Here is a 14,309-nt window from a genome sequence, read left to right as displayed (position 1 = left end):
ATAACGACACTTCGCATCATGTACACAATACAAAAAAGAAAAAGAAAAAAGTGTTATCGCAGTCTGTGCGTGTTAGATAACTTTAAGAGATGAGCTGAAAATGAGGCCGCTTATCGATCACAACATGCAAGACACGCATGGACGAAAAAGGAAGAACAGCGCCAGTATTCACCGTGGCTCCTGACGCATGAAGGCGCAAGAGAACCAAGAAATGTGTGGTGCTGGGTGATGAAAATGAACTGCTGGGAACAGCCTCAGCTCTCTTTTATTAACATCTTCCTGACTTTTCTTTTCCTGTTTTTAACTTCTGAGCAGCGCTGTATGCCGGTAATGCAGTAGAGCAGAGGATATAACGCTATAGGACAGCAGACGTCGCTTTCGTTCGCGAGACAGCGCTGTCGGACAAAGTGAACAAATGAGCTTAATTAGCGTTAACAAGGTGCCATCCACTCCCTGTGAGCCAACGACGTTGAAAGGGTAATTTAGGCTCTACCATACTCTCTCTCTCGCTCTTCCTGTTCGTGAGGCATATTTAGTTTTCGGATGTTATGTACCGACTGTCCTGAAGGCATTATGTCTGGCTTTTGAAATTGAAACTTTTGAAATCTCGATATTATGTTAGCTCTCCGGATGAAAGTGTGGCATACGAACATATGGTGTTCGGAAACAGGTGACGCGAACGGATACCTGTCGTGGACTGCCGTCCGCCGACTCACATGAAATACGCAACATGAACGTATAGAAAACCGAATGCAAAGAAGAGGGTTCAGATAGCCCTTGAATCGGCTAGTAGCATCCCCCCTATCTAGTCCTTAATGGCGAATTCGGGTGGACATTTTGTAGCAACTTTTTTTTGCCAGATCCCGAGCAGTCACGTTCGTTTGGTCAAAGCGCTGTCATCTCGCATGTTCGCGCGACGCTTTCCGAGCGCTAGGAATATGCCAGCTAGCACTTTTTTTCGCCCAGTCTCGATACAACCGGGCAGCGGGATGTCCAACTATATCCGGTGTCGTCACAATCGCACTGCGAGGGTTGCGAGTGCCCGCATTAGCCCGCACGTCGAAATTCACGTGGGTTAGCAGACCACGAAACCCGAAGACGAGCGACCGCGATGCCCCTAGCGTGATCCAAGCGACAAATACCACTAGTTTCCTGGCACTCATGTTCGCGTGGCAAAGGTCAGGTGACCCAGCGCAGGAGTCATACTAGCAATTTCCGAGCCCTAGGCCGCGTTGCCACGAAATGACCACCCGAATTCGCCATAAGAATACGGTGTGGTTGCATCAAGTCAAGTCCGGTCCAATCCTAGGCAAAGAGAGAGAGAGAAAGGCTTCGTCTGTAACAAAGAGTGCAACTGCTCAAGAATTGCTGAAGCTGTCGTAAAGATAACAGTGATGCGTTTATTGCCGAGCTGTTCGCCTGCCGTGGAATGTCGCTCGGCAGGGAAGAGGTTGTGCGTTATGGGTACAATGGTGCGATAGTACAAAACGTACTCAGAGGTGTACAACCCGTTTCTGAGAGGCATCAAACCGGTCAGAAGACCTAGTGTGAACAGAAATAAACTGTTGAATCTGTTCCTGGACACGTAATTGAAACACAAGCGAACCACTTTGTCTTTCACGTGTAGAGGAGGTGGTGTCCCTCTACATGAGTCCCGAACGGCGATGACGGTATGTCACGGAGAGGCGATAACAGTGACCTATCTCCATAGCCGCGCCGGTGGTCATCGTCGTTGCTGTCCACGGCCCGCTACAAACGTGTGACTACTTAAATGTAGCGCAGTGTTTAACGCACTGTTCTCGTTCCTGACGCGTAAGGTCATTTTTTTGCAACGAAGGTCGCGCGGCATACTATTGTGCGCGTTCCGCCAGTTGTTCGCTGGCGCCAGCTCTTTGCGACGAAAAGCCAGCGGACGGCGTCGGAGAATCTTGCTCCGATGTCACCGTTATTAGAGCACAAAGTGAGAGCTTAGTGAAAACAACCGTTCGAAAATTTTACAACTAGCGCATCACTGCTCTGCTGTCGCCGTTGCTTTTCCAACATGACTGCCTCGATCGAAAGCACGTTGGCGAAACAAGAAGCTCTAATTGCTCCGTATGCCGCAGATACGGTTCAATATAACTCGCCGACCACGTCATTGTTGCGTGTTCATGGCTGTCTGTGGAGTGGAGGCGTGATTGGACAATCGCAAGCGTGTTCCGTATCAGGAGCGCGCGTGTCTGAACAGCATGTCGCATGACAACTGCCTCCGCACTGGATCCGCACCATAACCGCAACGGAGAGAAGTTGCACTGTGGACCAGGCATAATATGGAAATATTGAAAGCTATTGAATTACACATAGTGAAAACTATTACCGCAGTAGTCGTCACACATTTCTTCGAACATTTCACATGACGTACGACGCAGTGCACAGTAGCGAGACGGGCCGGCCGACAAGGTTTAATAATTTGTCGTATCCACTCGAGGTTTGGCATCACACAAATACCTATGACTCAGAATACGTAAGCGTAATTGATCGTCGGTGCATTAAATTTATTAAACGTTCCGGGCGAATAAAAGCAGCTGCAACTAGGTCACGTCAATCTAAACGAATACTCTTTTTGTTACAAGCTTAGGTATTACGGTACAAGGCCTTACAAGGGTCATACGTGCTCTGGAATGCCAATATGAAGACTTGAGTGCCGAGCAGAGATTAATTGGCAATGTGCGAGGGATGAATGAAAACGTACGCACAATGATGGCCTTGCTACAGCTCATTCAGTCATCAGGTATATGTGGCTAGATGGGAAATCTCGAACTACTATGATATATTATAAAGCACCGGTTACAAACACGCGGCCCGAGCGCCCTGGCCACCGAACCGAATGAAGGTGTCCTTAAAACAAAATTAACAATTAATAATGTACCAGATTCTGAAGCATTCTTGCAGGTCATCGTGTTGCTTCCGTACATGTTTCTCAGCACATATGTTTCTCCGCACTTCTTTCCGCTCATGAGCCTCAATTAATCCCAGTCATAGCCACGTCTTCGTCCATCCTACTCACAGACTGTGCGTGTGAATTTCTTAGTGCCGGTGTCCTTGGTCTGGTAGTCTTTCTGGTTCTTCTTCTCCTTCTTTTTTTTTTTCTGAAATGAATATATGTATATAGTTTTTTTTTTCCTTTACGGAATTTTTATAAAGAAGCTATAAGAACAGCATACAGATCGTTTTTGCAGTTGAATTCTACGACCAGGCGGACATCCTTTGGAAGAGAGTATGTAGCTGCAACACGACTCATTACCCGAATTTCATTAATTAACTCTTTAGTTGGGGAATTTCGTGGAAAAGCGAGATAGGAGATTCAGAGACTATCATCATTGAACGCCATTCCACTTTTTAAAAATCGCACGCACGTGCGTTAAAATATCCATCCCCGAATTTTGATATGCAAATGAGCAGAAACCAAAAAAGCTCGCCTGTGGAGCGCACCACCCTCGCCGACGGAGGCTTATCTGGGCCGGAAAGCGGTTTATCCGGCCAGCTGAGCAGTACCTACCCCAATCATCTCTATCGCTCCAAATCGCGTGGATCTCTGACGTGAAATGAGCTCTGGGCCCCACACGTTCCCGTTCGCCACGGTTTCGGTTTCGGCTCATTTGCATATCAAAATTCGGGGGGGGGGGGATATTTTTACGTACGCACGTGTTTCAGGATTTCTTAAACGTGAAATGGCTTGCAACTAGGATAGTCTCTCAATCTGCTATCTCGCTTTTGCACGTAATCCCGTAATTAAAAATTAGTTAATGAACTTTAGGTAATTAGTCATCTTCTAGTTGCACACTTTCTTCGAAAGGATGTTCGCCTGGCCGTAGAAATCAACTGCAAGAACGACATATATATTGTTCTCCTAGCTTTTTTATAAAAGTTCTCCAAAGGCTAAAAAAAAACACCCTGTGTGTCTGAACCTGTACGTTTTAAAATTAAACAGAGTCTTTCTTGAGTCTTGTGTGTGTTTGCGTTTTCGGTGTTGCTCATACCTAGACTTTTGTCCACGACGAAGTTCGTCCACTACCTGGTCTCCATCAATACCATCTTAACCGCCGCAGCTAGCTATTCTTTGAGCACAACTACGAAAGGTAACGTGTGTAGAACAGATCGTGATCTTGAAGAAGAAGCTGCCCCTCTACCGCACGAAATTAGACGAAATTTAAAAGAGTAGCAACAACTGAAACATGATGATGACGACATGAAAACATTTATGTAACGACGACCATCACGTATTAATTTTTGTGTGTCGTATTAACATAGCAAGTCTGAAACCAACCCATGTCAATAAAAGCAGTCTGGGCTGCTTCACTCTCTCTGTCTGCTCCTTCTATTTTTGTTGCGAAGTTAGAACCATACGCAATGGTGACAATACTGTACCTGAATAAGTGGTTACAGAGTTCAGAAATAGAGAACTTAAGCACTTTGGGGTCCCGTTGAAATGGAGGATCGTCACTGCACATGCCGAGAACCCAGTGTTTTGCGGGATGCGGGAAACTCCGTATCATTTCAGCCACCTGAACGCAGGCATCGTAGTATGCAAAGAACTACTGCGTAATCGTATTGAACTTGTTTTTTCATCCCCATTTTTTATTTATCACATCACCATCATCACTCGTTTTTTCTTTTGTTTCCCCGATTTCTCCTTTGGTTAATGCAGCCTACTTATTTCTCTTGATACATCAAGGTGGTCTTTCGGCAGCGAACCATAATCTGGCCAGATCTGGCCATAATCGTCTGGCTCCATAATAGGGACACTGCTCATCTTCTTAGTTTTGCGGATACACCATGTGCGCCCTGAGCTAGCGAGCCACACATTAAGAGGCAAATTTTCTCACTTATAGTTACAGCGTGTATTTGTTTTCTTCCTTCTGTGCGGTCTTCCATGATGTAGTCTAAGACAACGTGGCCTGCGTCTCTATTTAGATTTGAGGTACCTGTTAAACTGAAACTAGACTGAAAACTAAATGATAAACTTTTCTGGCGAAGTGTCTGAGAACTGCATGCACTACTTTATGTGCAGATATGTGTTCGGCGATACTGCAAACTGAAGAAAATCTTCGAGACCAACATGAGTTTGGACTGGATAAGACCAATAAAAAAATCAATGAGAAATCGATCTCTCCTTCGAGCGAGTTTTGCTATCCCATACCAAGCTTCCTTTCTACCAAGGAGAAGAAAGTAGAGTAAGCTGCTCTAGCGCTACCATCTTCCCCCCCCCCCCCCCCCACACACTCTCGTGTAATAAAGAGTCACACGCAAAGGTGTTACGTCTCGACGTATCCAGAATATCTATTGTGAGGGTGTTCGTGCGACTATACGTAGTCGTCTTCAACCTGATAACGGCGTGTGTAAGCTCCGCCCTACGCTGGTTCTTATTGGCTGCAATGTCTAGCCGCACCACTCTACATCGCGACAAGTAGTGCACCGACACCAAAACGATTGGGGCCCCATAGTCGCCACCTGGAGGTGCTGCAGTATATTTTTTTCCAGTGCAGTAACTCTGTTACAGTTCAGGAACTACATTCGTGCCGTTCTTGGTTCAATACCAGGGGAGCAATATCCTTTCCACGCATTTGCCGAAAAATTTGCTCTTGCAGAACGAAGTTGGTGGACGCGAAATATCTAGACCATATCTCTTCGCAGGTTCCTTTTGCCGGAACCACGAGTTACACGTAGTCGATCGGATAACGCTGCAACACACAACGGGCAGACGACATTCGAAACTCCGACATAGCGTTTTATTTCTGTCTCTGCCACAGTGCAGAAGCAGCGTCGTGTTACATTTAACCGTGCAGCGACGCTGTCCACTCTTTCCACTTGTGTTTCCGGAACAGCAAGAGAAGCCCAAGTACAGCTGTCACGATTACTGCATCTTGTAAAGCCCAGATTAGAGGGCGTTTCGTCCTCTCAAACCAGGGAAGTATTTACGGTGGCTTTTCGTTGCGGGATTTAGCCCGTAAGCCGATCTTCTCTCTTGTGCCACAGGAGGTCGACTCCACAACTTTTTTACGTTCGTTCGAATGAGGGTATGTTGTGCTGTATGTTGCTGGAATGCAGTGCGTTACATCTCAATGTTTTGCTAGTGACTGAAACGTAACACACCGGGGAAGTGGTACCATGTAATCTGGCTCAGAGTTCAGAATGTTTTTGATGGATGTTACCTTGAAAGATTTTAAAGATTCTGAAAATACAACGCTGTAACGTTTGATTTGGGGAGCAGTTTTCAGTTACTGCAGGGAATTGAAATGGGTAAGACACGTCAAGGATTTTCAATCTACTGAAATGTGTCTTTTCCGTTTGTGCAACTTGCCGCCGATAAGGGTGGTGGGGTGCTTTGTGTCAATATCACTCTGCTCTATTGAAACGTGAACAATCCTAGGGCCTCAAACTAGGTTTGTTGTTACTTAATCATTGTACTAGAAGTGCCAAAAGTCCACGAAAGAAGACGACTTTACATACCTTACTTATGACTCTACTTCCAATTATTGCATTGAACATCTCCAGGCATTCCCTTTTCTAAACAGTGGCGAGTAATCCAGAAAGAGGTTTGACAGAAAGTACACAATGATGCTTAGGGCTGCACAGTTCTTCCTTGGTCCCGTACTCCATGGCATAAGCCATGGAGTGCGGGACCTTCATGGCAAAAGCCTCATTTTATATGCAATTGCGAGAAGACCGCTACAGTTACAATGCCGTCTAATCCGATCAAGCAAAAATGCAATACCTACAAGGTACGTATTCGACTTTTCCATTTACGCACACTCATGATTCGCGCTCACTCAGTCCCTCATAACACACCGAAAGAAGCGTGGACAGATGGTGCAATTCCGTTTTCGAACCTTCATTGTGATTCCATTCAAGGATTGGTCCCGCCATATCGATCGCCAATCATAGAGTGCAATACGTCTGTGAGCCCAATTTTGTGAGTCGCACTTTTTTGTTTCTGAGAAACAATTCGCCCAGAAGAATTTCGCGTTTATCTTAGAGGAGCGCCCACCTTGTATTTATTTGCCGTCAAGGCAAGAAGCGTTACAGAGGGGAGCGGTTATTCGATGCAAAATATAGCGGAAATAGCACAATAAAAGAAGAGATATACGTGGTGTTACAAAATAACCGCACTTTGTTTCGTTCTGCCTCACTGATGTTACACGTACGTAATTGAGTTTGATTCATTGAGCCAAGCATTCTAGCACGCCTAGTTACGGTACAACATTTTCGATCTGGAAGTGTACCTTCGCTGGCTTTGTAAAATCGATGAATACCCCACGAGCCTACTCAGATCACTACCGAAGCACCAATGGCCAGTCTGTGGACTCCTTTTGCTATGCCAAGAGATTGTTAACGTAGCACTGGCTATACCATGGCAGCTCAGTAGGTAGCGTGCTAACCAACTGAGCTCCGCATCACTTTTTTGTTCCCGACCGAGGACAGTAGCGATGGGGAGGACGTTAACTTTGCTTTTAGCACCGTGTGTGGCAAATTTCCAGAGCACTTTAAAAACCCTACGTGGTGAAAATTATTTGCAGTACTGCCCTGCTGCCTATACTACCAAGTACTATACTAGGATGGCCCACCTTACGCAAATGACTGCAAAGCAGCAGTAAATAGCTATAAGAGCTCCACTTTGAGTGTCAGTATTGTGTCACCCATCGAGGGCGATGGACCTGCCATGTTACTGGTGACAAGAACTGCAGAATGTCCGCAAACCGAGGAAACGGGTCGTAATCGTGTCACACGCTACAAGGACGCCAGATACCGTTAAATTAAATGCGCATCTGGATATTGTGGACTGTATTGTAATATACCGCTGCCTAGTTAATACCGTACCAGCTCCCGTGGCACAGTGACTGCTGTGACGGCTTTCCACGTCGAGACTGGGAGGTGACGCAGGTTCGAATCCCCGCACCGGCTGTGCTTCCCGGAATACTCTCAACATACGTCGTCTGCTCCTGCCATGTGTTACATCAAACTGCACAGGAACGACGCCACCAATTCGTGTCGGATTTCGGGCGCTATTATCAGTGATGAACGTGGAGTAAAACGGCACTGTAGTTTCGGAATCGACCGGGACGGATGCGATAGTCCCTTTAAGGCGTCCTGCTCGTTGGAGGTAGCCAAGGTCGTGCTGAAGACTGGGAGGTGGTGGGTTCGAATCCTACCATAGGCTGCACTGTCTGAGGTTTTCCCTGAGTTTCCCTTCAGACCTTCCAGACTAATGTCGGCACAGTTCCCCTTGAAGTCAGCGCAGCACGCATACTAACCCCCCCTCCCCGCCCTGTCCACCACTCCTTCCAGCTGTCGTCATCTCCACCTGTACACGTCTGTACGCCGCTCATAGCCACAGTTGCTTCGCGGCACTAACAAGGAATTTAAAAAAAAATGGAAAAGAAATGCAAGTACCGTCCACTCGGCTAACTCTGACATTGCTCTTTTTGAGCTGGCGTCTTCACCGTGATCTCTCGCCTGATACAGTAGTTCGTGCTGATACCCGGTGAAATAGAAAATAATAATAATTAAGAAGAATACGAAGAAAACTCTGAGACGTTGCATGATAAGCTTGGGGGTATATGTTTATTCGAAAAAAGGAAGAACAGAATGAGGAAAGGGATAAGCGTGTATCATTTAGGTCTGGAAGCGACTAGAATGAGGAGAACACACGACAGCCCGCACTGGTGAATATGATGATGACTAACCAAGCTGAGGCTGGCAGACGGTTAAACACAAAGCCTCCAACGCCTAAACACATTGAAAGATTGAAATAGGGCAGTCGTCTAAAAACGCGGACGACAGAAATCGTACCTAAAAATATTGATTGCCCGTCAAGTCAAATGTTCTACCGAATATGCAGTGCTGGTACGGCATCCTTATTTCACTCGTTCAATGTCCTCATGCGTTGGAGGCTTTGCGTTCGCATGTTTGTCTTCGAGCCCCCTATTGGTTAATTACCACCGTGTTCACCAGGTGCCGCCTGTTCCGTTCTGCATACATATGTACGCGCGTCGACGCGCTTCTATCGACGTTTCATCCCTCACGCAGCAACAGCTTGTTCGTTCACTCCACAACCTCCTTTCCTCTCGCACAAAATCGACGTCAGCATTCACTTCGGATACTAAGCACGATCAAGCGTTTACTTCCATGAAGCGCTGCATAGCAGAAGCACCACTTCTTGCCCACTCGAAAGAAGGTGCCGAAACTTCTCTAATCGTCGTCGACGATTCCAACACGAGTATAGGCGATGTATTGCAACAGAATATGGACGAAGTTTGGACACCCCCTGGCATTCTTCTCACGAAATCTCATCTGCCAAAAGGAGCGGTACAGCACATTTGGCCGCGAACTGCCTGCTGCTTACGTCACAGCGAAGCATTTCCAGCATTTCCTGGAAGACTGCAACTCCCCCCTTAACACAGATAACAAGCCTTTAGTGTCTGCAATTCACACTTCAGGCAGGGTCCTCTCCAATAGGGAACAACGTCTCCTATAGCATTCTTAGCCGAATTAACCACTGACTGGCGCCAATTACTGGCCAAGAGAACACTGTCGCTGCAGCGCACTAAACAGGAGATGAAGATGTAAGAGTTGTACATTTTAGAAACCTTGCAAATATTGTACATTTCCACCTCAGTGGAATAGCCACCCGACAGAGATTCGGGGAAGGCGCGTTGGACGGGGGACACTTGACGCCTCAGGGGGTCTTCGCGACCAGATGCTCGCTGGCAATAAATCAGTAGAGTGAGCCAAGGAAGATGCACTGTCCAAAGTTGCATGGTGCACGGATTGACAGCTTGGTCCGTTACCCATAAAGACCGAGTAGTGGGCGGACAATTAGGAGGTGCCTGGTTCGTTCTAAATTCAAACTAGGCCAACCACGAGTTGGGGACGTTTGAACCGGGCTTCTGGGATTGGTGTTTGCTGGCGGGGGGTTGTGTCTCAAATGTCACCCTTTTAAGCGGAGGACACAGGAAAATGTGTGTGGAAGCCGCAACGACTTGATGAAGACGAGGCGAAAGCCCCGTGACTTCAGTCGCGTATTGTCTTGTATATAGTTATGTAAATAACTATGTAAATAAAGCCCAGTTATTGTTCGAGAATACCGCCTGTCGGACGTCTCTTGGGAATATCTCCGATCTGTGAGCTACATCAACGGACCATCTTCCAGCAACAACGGAAGAAACTTTACTGAAGACGTGTGCTTCGATTCCCGCCTCTGCCTAGCCTCTTTGACGACTACCTCCTTCCAATCTTATCTCAGCGCTTACCTGCACTGCAACTGTGAATTCAGTACTACCACTGACAGTGGCGTCACTAGGGTACGCGCTGCCCGGTGCGGGAGTTCTTTGCGTCACCCCGCCCCTTATAATGGATTCCTTTCCATACCAGATGGTAGGCGGTAAGTAACAATTTCAGACCACAGGCAGAAAAAAAAGTAGTGCTCGCAGTGTAGTGCTAGCGGCATCTCATGTCGCCGCAGAGATAGAGAGGTACTAGTGCGGTGCGTCACCCGATGCGGACCGCACTCCTCGCACCCCCGTAGTGACGCTTACTGCCACTGTAATTGTCCAATGTTCACTTATTACACCTAAAAGCACGTTTATTTACTCCGTTCTGAAGACTAATTTTGACACGGAGTGGAAAGGAACAATATGAGCACAGCTTAATATACCGGTTGCGCTTCAAATCGTTCGCGAACTTCACAATGCACATGATGAGCAAGGCATAATTTCAAGACAAAAATAATAATCGTTTGCTTTGTATCATTATCCCCGTACCCCTTGAGGTGAATACTGCACTGCCATGTAATACGGATAGAATGTCTGCAGAGCAACGATCTCAATGTAAGACATGGCGGTTGTGTGTGGATAGAGCACTGCCCGCGACTGACAGTCTTAAGGCGTAATGTCGGTACTAGAATATCCTCGAGAAGAAAAGTCGCCTACAGTAATTCCTATTTTGTTCTCCGGCACTTGCTTAAAGGAGCAGTCTAAGACCGAGAGAAAAAAAAGTTTTTGATCGTGATGGAATGTCCGATCACTAAATCACGTTTTCGCGCAAGAAATGTGAGCGTAGCAGAAAAATATCGCGCGCAGCAGTCGATTGATTCTCATGAGTGCGGAGAGCTCCTACTCTCGCGGAAGACACGTGAGAAATGACGGGTACCTCCGTCACGATGTGACGTTGTACGTTGCGTCCACTCCTGGGGCTCGGAAGTGACCTCGGCTGCGATCTGACACCGACAACTGTCAAGGTGTCGGCGGGCGCCTTTCGCGCGCGTTGTTCTGCCGAGAGACGCATGCGCATCAGAAACGGCTGCTTTTTTTTCTTTTCTTTTACAGAGCATGGCGTCGGTAACATTGGTCGTCTGATCAGTCTGCCCAAGGGCCCGAAACTCGCCAGTTCCTTTGCGGGATAAAGTGAGGCGCTTCATGCGTTTCACGTCATCGGACGTCAGAAAACGTCACAAATTGAACGTCATGGAGACATCCGGTGGCTAGTGATTACTGATTGGTTCCCATGAGGATGAATTCGTTTTCTGAGCGATGATTGGCTGTTTTCAAACTTGTTCGCGAGCGCTCGAACAGGCGACATCGCGGCGGCTGTGCCGGTTGGAACCGGCGTCCACGGAGTCGCCGGCGTCCTTTTCGGACGGCTCGCGTTGTGTAGCGGTTGTGTTGGACTATGAGTTGTGATTTTTCCTGTTTAAAAACGCAAGCTGGATCATGTGAGCGTCCTCGAACAGTCACAGCTGCCAGGGAAGATGCCTGCGCAACATTTGTGCTCTGCTTCTTGGTGTAGAAACTATTCGAGTGTCCGAACGCCTCGTACCCGATATCTGGTCAACGACTGCCGAGAGGTAAGTCATTTGCCGTTGCTTGTTGCCTCACAACACCGCATTCACTTCGTGTATTGTGAATAAGTTGCTTAACAGTTACCGGAATACGCGGTGACCGAGACAGACAGCGTAGCTTTGCAGATACGATGGTAGACTCTATTTCTTTTCGTGAAACAATATCATCTAAATGTTACGATTAAATACCCGTTCACGTCGTACTGTATAAAGGTATGACGCTACTGTATGTCAGATTCTTGGTGATTTCGCTCGACAAGTTTCGTCAGACGCGTTGACTTAGTAGCTGTTCTGTACGTAGCGCCAAAGCCAAGATTGTCAGGCTAATCGATCTGAATATATAATGGTGAAGTAGCGCAATAAAAGGTATTTTTCGTACTAAGGTCGCTCATCACTCCCCATGACTGCGAGCTTCTCACAACCCTACCACCGTTCTTATTTTTCGCGTTCAATAGCACCGTTACTCTTTCTATTTGCATTGCAACTTTCGCATGCATAACCGTATATCTGATACCAATTGTTTTCATCTTGCAGCCACTGAGCTCCAGTTCCCAGTAGCAGTCCTTGCCAGAGGCAGTCCGACATTATCAGGCTTCTTCAAGCAAATTCTGGAGCAATGTTAATGTCATCCTGTGTACATCTTGCTTGCATAACCGTATGTCGCACAATAAAATACTTCATGTGACAAAAACAACCAAGGCTTCATCGTATTCCTGTAACTCCCACTGCATTCCAACAAACGCGAACCAAAAAAACAGTGCATGGAAGAAAAAAAAGGAACAACAAAAGAAAACGGGAAGCAGAGCAGAGAGGAGGAAATTAGTGAGAGAGAAACGGATGACACGTCATTTACGTCATTCGCGACATAATCAAAAAAGAAAAAAAATAGGGTGGCTAGTCCTCGGTCATTGGTCCAGCTCCGGAGGTCACGTGAGTTTTCAGCTACAATAGATTTATACTACAGCTTCGCGCCCCTGGTCTGCCGCCAGTGAACTTCCTTCGATTCTTTTCGGTTGCACGGCAAGGATACGCAGTGCAACGAAATTGGGAACTCGCGTGTGGATTGAGGTCAACACTCCTTCAAAAGGGAATGGTGACGACGTGCAGGTGCAGTGCTAGGTGCGAGTGGAAGATGCGATCGTTGAACTAGTTCAATAAGTTGGAGACAGAAGAATGCACTTTGTTTGTCTTGTTTTCCAGGAACGAATACGAGGAGAGCCGCGTCATGTTCCATCGCTTCGCGAACAGCGCGAACCGCCACCCTGCGTATCGCCTCATGTGAGACGTTGGGACTCTTCGTTAGTTGGAGACGTATATAATACAATTAACATGAGACACACGATCGCATTACCATTATGAGCGTAATGTTTTATTGTTCGTTTGCACCTCTGTTTTATGCCTCAAACCAACAGAACATAAAGAATCGCTGTCAACAAGGAGCATGCAGTGTCCGAAGCAGACGAATTTTCCGTAGCGAATGAGAGCACTTTTAACGTTTGACGCCACAGCCAATGGGAAGTGGCTTGTGGTTCGAGCGCGCGAGCCTCCCGCCACGGGAGCGATTTTATAAATGGAATTGTGCTGTAACAAAACATTGTTCAGCCGAAATATTTTACGACAATGATTTTTACACGCTGCTTGGCAAATTAATAACTGTTTTCAACCATTCAAATCTCCTTTCCATGCTCCTTTAAGTTACAGTAATACGCGGATTTAGATTAATGTCTAAAAGAACGTCAGAAATCATCATACATCATGAAAAGGAAGCGTCGAACTACGTTATTTCCCCTCTTTCACCATTAACTCGCCTTCTCTATTCAACCTTTGATTCTGTGAGCCGAAGCAGGGAGGTGTCCCAACACGATGGTTATTTCTTCACGGTCTTTATCTTTTCCCAGTCGACCGGAATCATTCAAGAGAGTCCAGAGGGACTAACTGACGTCCTCCCTTCTATTTATCCTATTTTGTGCTCTAGATATTTCTGCCTATACCATGCGCTATTCGCGCAAATTGACGCTACGAGTCAATGAACTCTGGCACTTCACCACCGCCCCTCAAAAGGAATAGGAGGTGCCCTCCGTGTGGCAAAATATATAATTCTTGTTTTCGTGGTAATGTATGCAGCAATCCATTGCATTGCCAACGAACATTCTAATGTGTGTTAGATGAGATGGGGCTTCCCTGTTTCACCATGGGTCCTCATTATTGAATGCCGCTGCCATACAGCATGACTGTAATTGAACACTGTTGTTTGGTGGAGGGCATAAGGGAGCCATTACCTCTGATAGCTTTCAAATGACTCTCCATGGCACAGGCTGCGGCGTAAAGAAAGGACGAGGTAATCTTTTATGCACAATGGTTCATAGCCCACATGTAGCGTTTCTCTTTTTCTTTCTTTTTTGTCTACGCTTTATGCCGTCCCCAAGTGCACCCT

The 14,309-nt window shown here is 46.7% G+C and overlaps 1 protein-coding gene and 1 long non-coding RNA gene across 2 annotated transcripts in view; both read left to right on the top strand.

The window, feature by feature from the left end:
• Positions 1 to 14,309, top strand: part of LOC135385466 (kin of IRRE-like protein 3) — a 403,730-nt gene that overhangs the window by 68,483 nt on the left and 320,938 nt on the right. The gene's annotated exons all lie outside the window — the stretch shown is intronic.
• LOC135383548 (uncharacterized) lies at positions 11,679 to 12,569 on the top strand. The gene is made up of 2 exons (XR_010419935.1): positions 11,679 to 11,881; positions 12,410 to 12,569. It is a non-coding gene; the product is annotated as an uncharacterized LOC135383548 (long non-coding RNA).

Source organism: Ornithodoros turicata, chromosome 2 (genome assembly GCF_037126465.1).
Source record: "Ornithodoros turicata isolate Travis chromosome 2, ASM3712646v1, whole genome shotgun sequence".
Classification (NCBI taxonomy): domain Eukaryota; kingdom Metazoa; phylum Arthropoda; class Arachnida; order Ixodida; family Argasidae; genus Ornithodoros; species Ornithodoros turicata.
The sequence above is the reverse complement of the archived record's forward strand: the minus strand, read 5'-3'. Positions and strand labels throughout refer to the sequence as shown.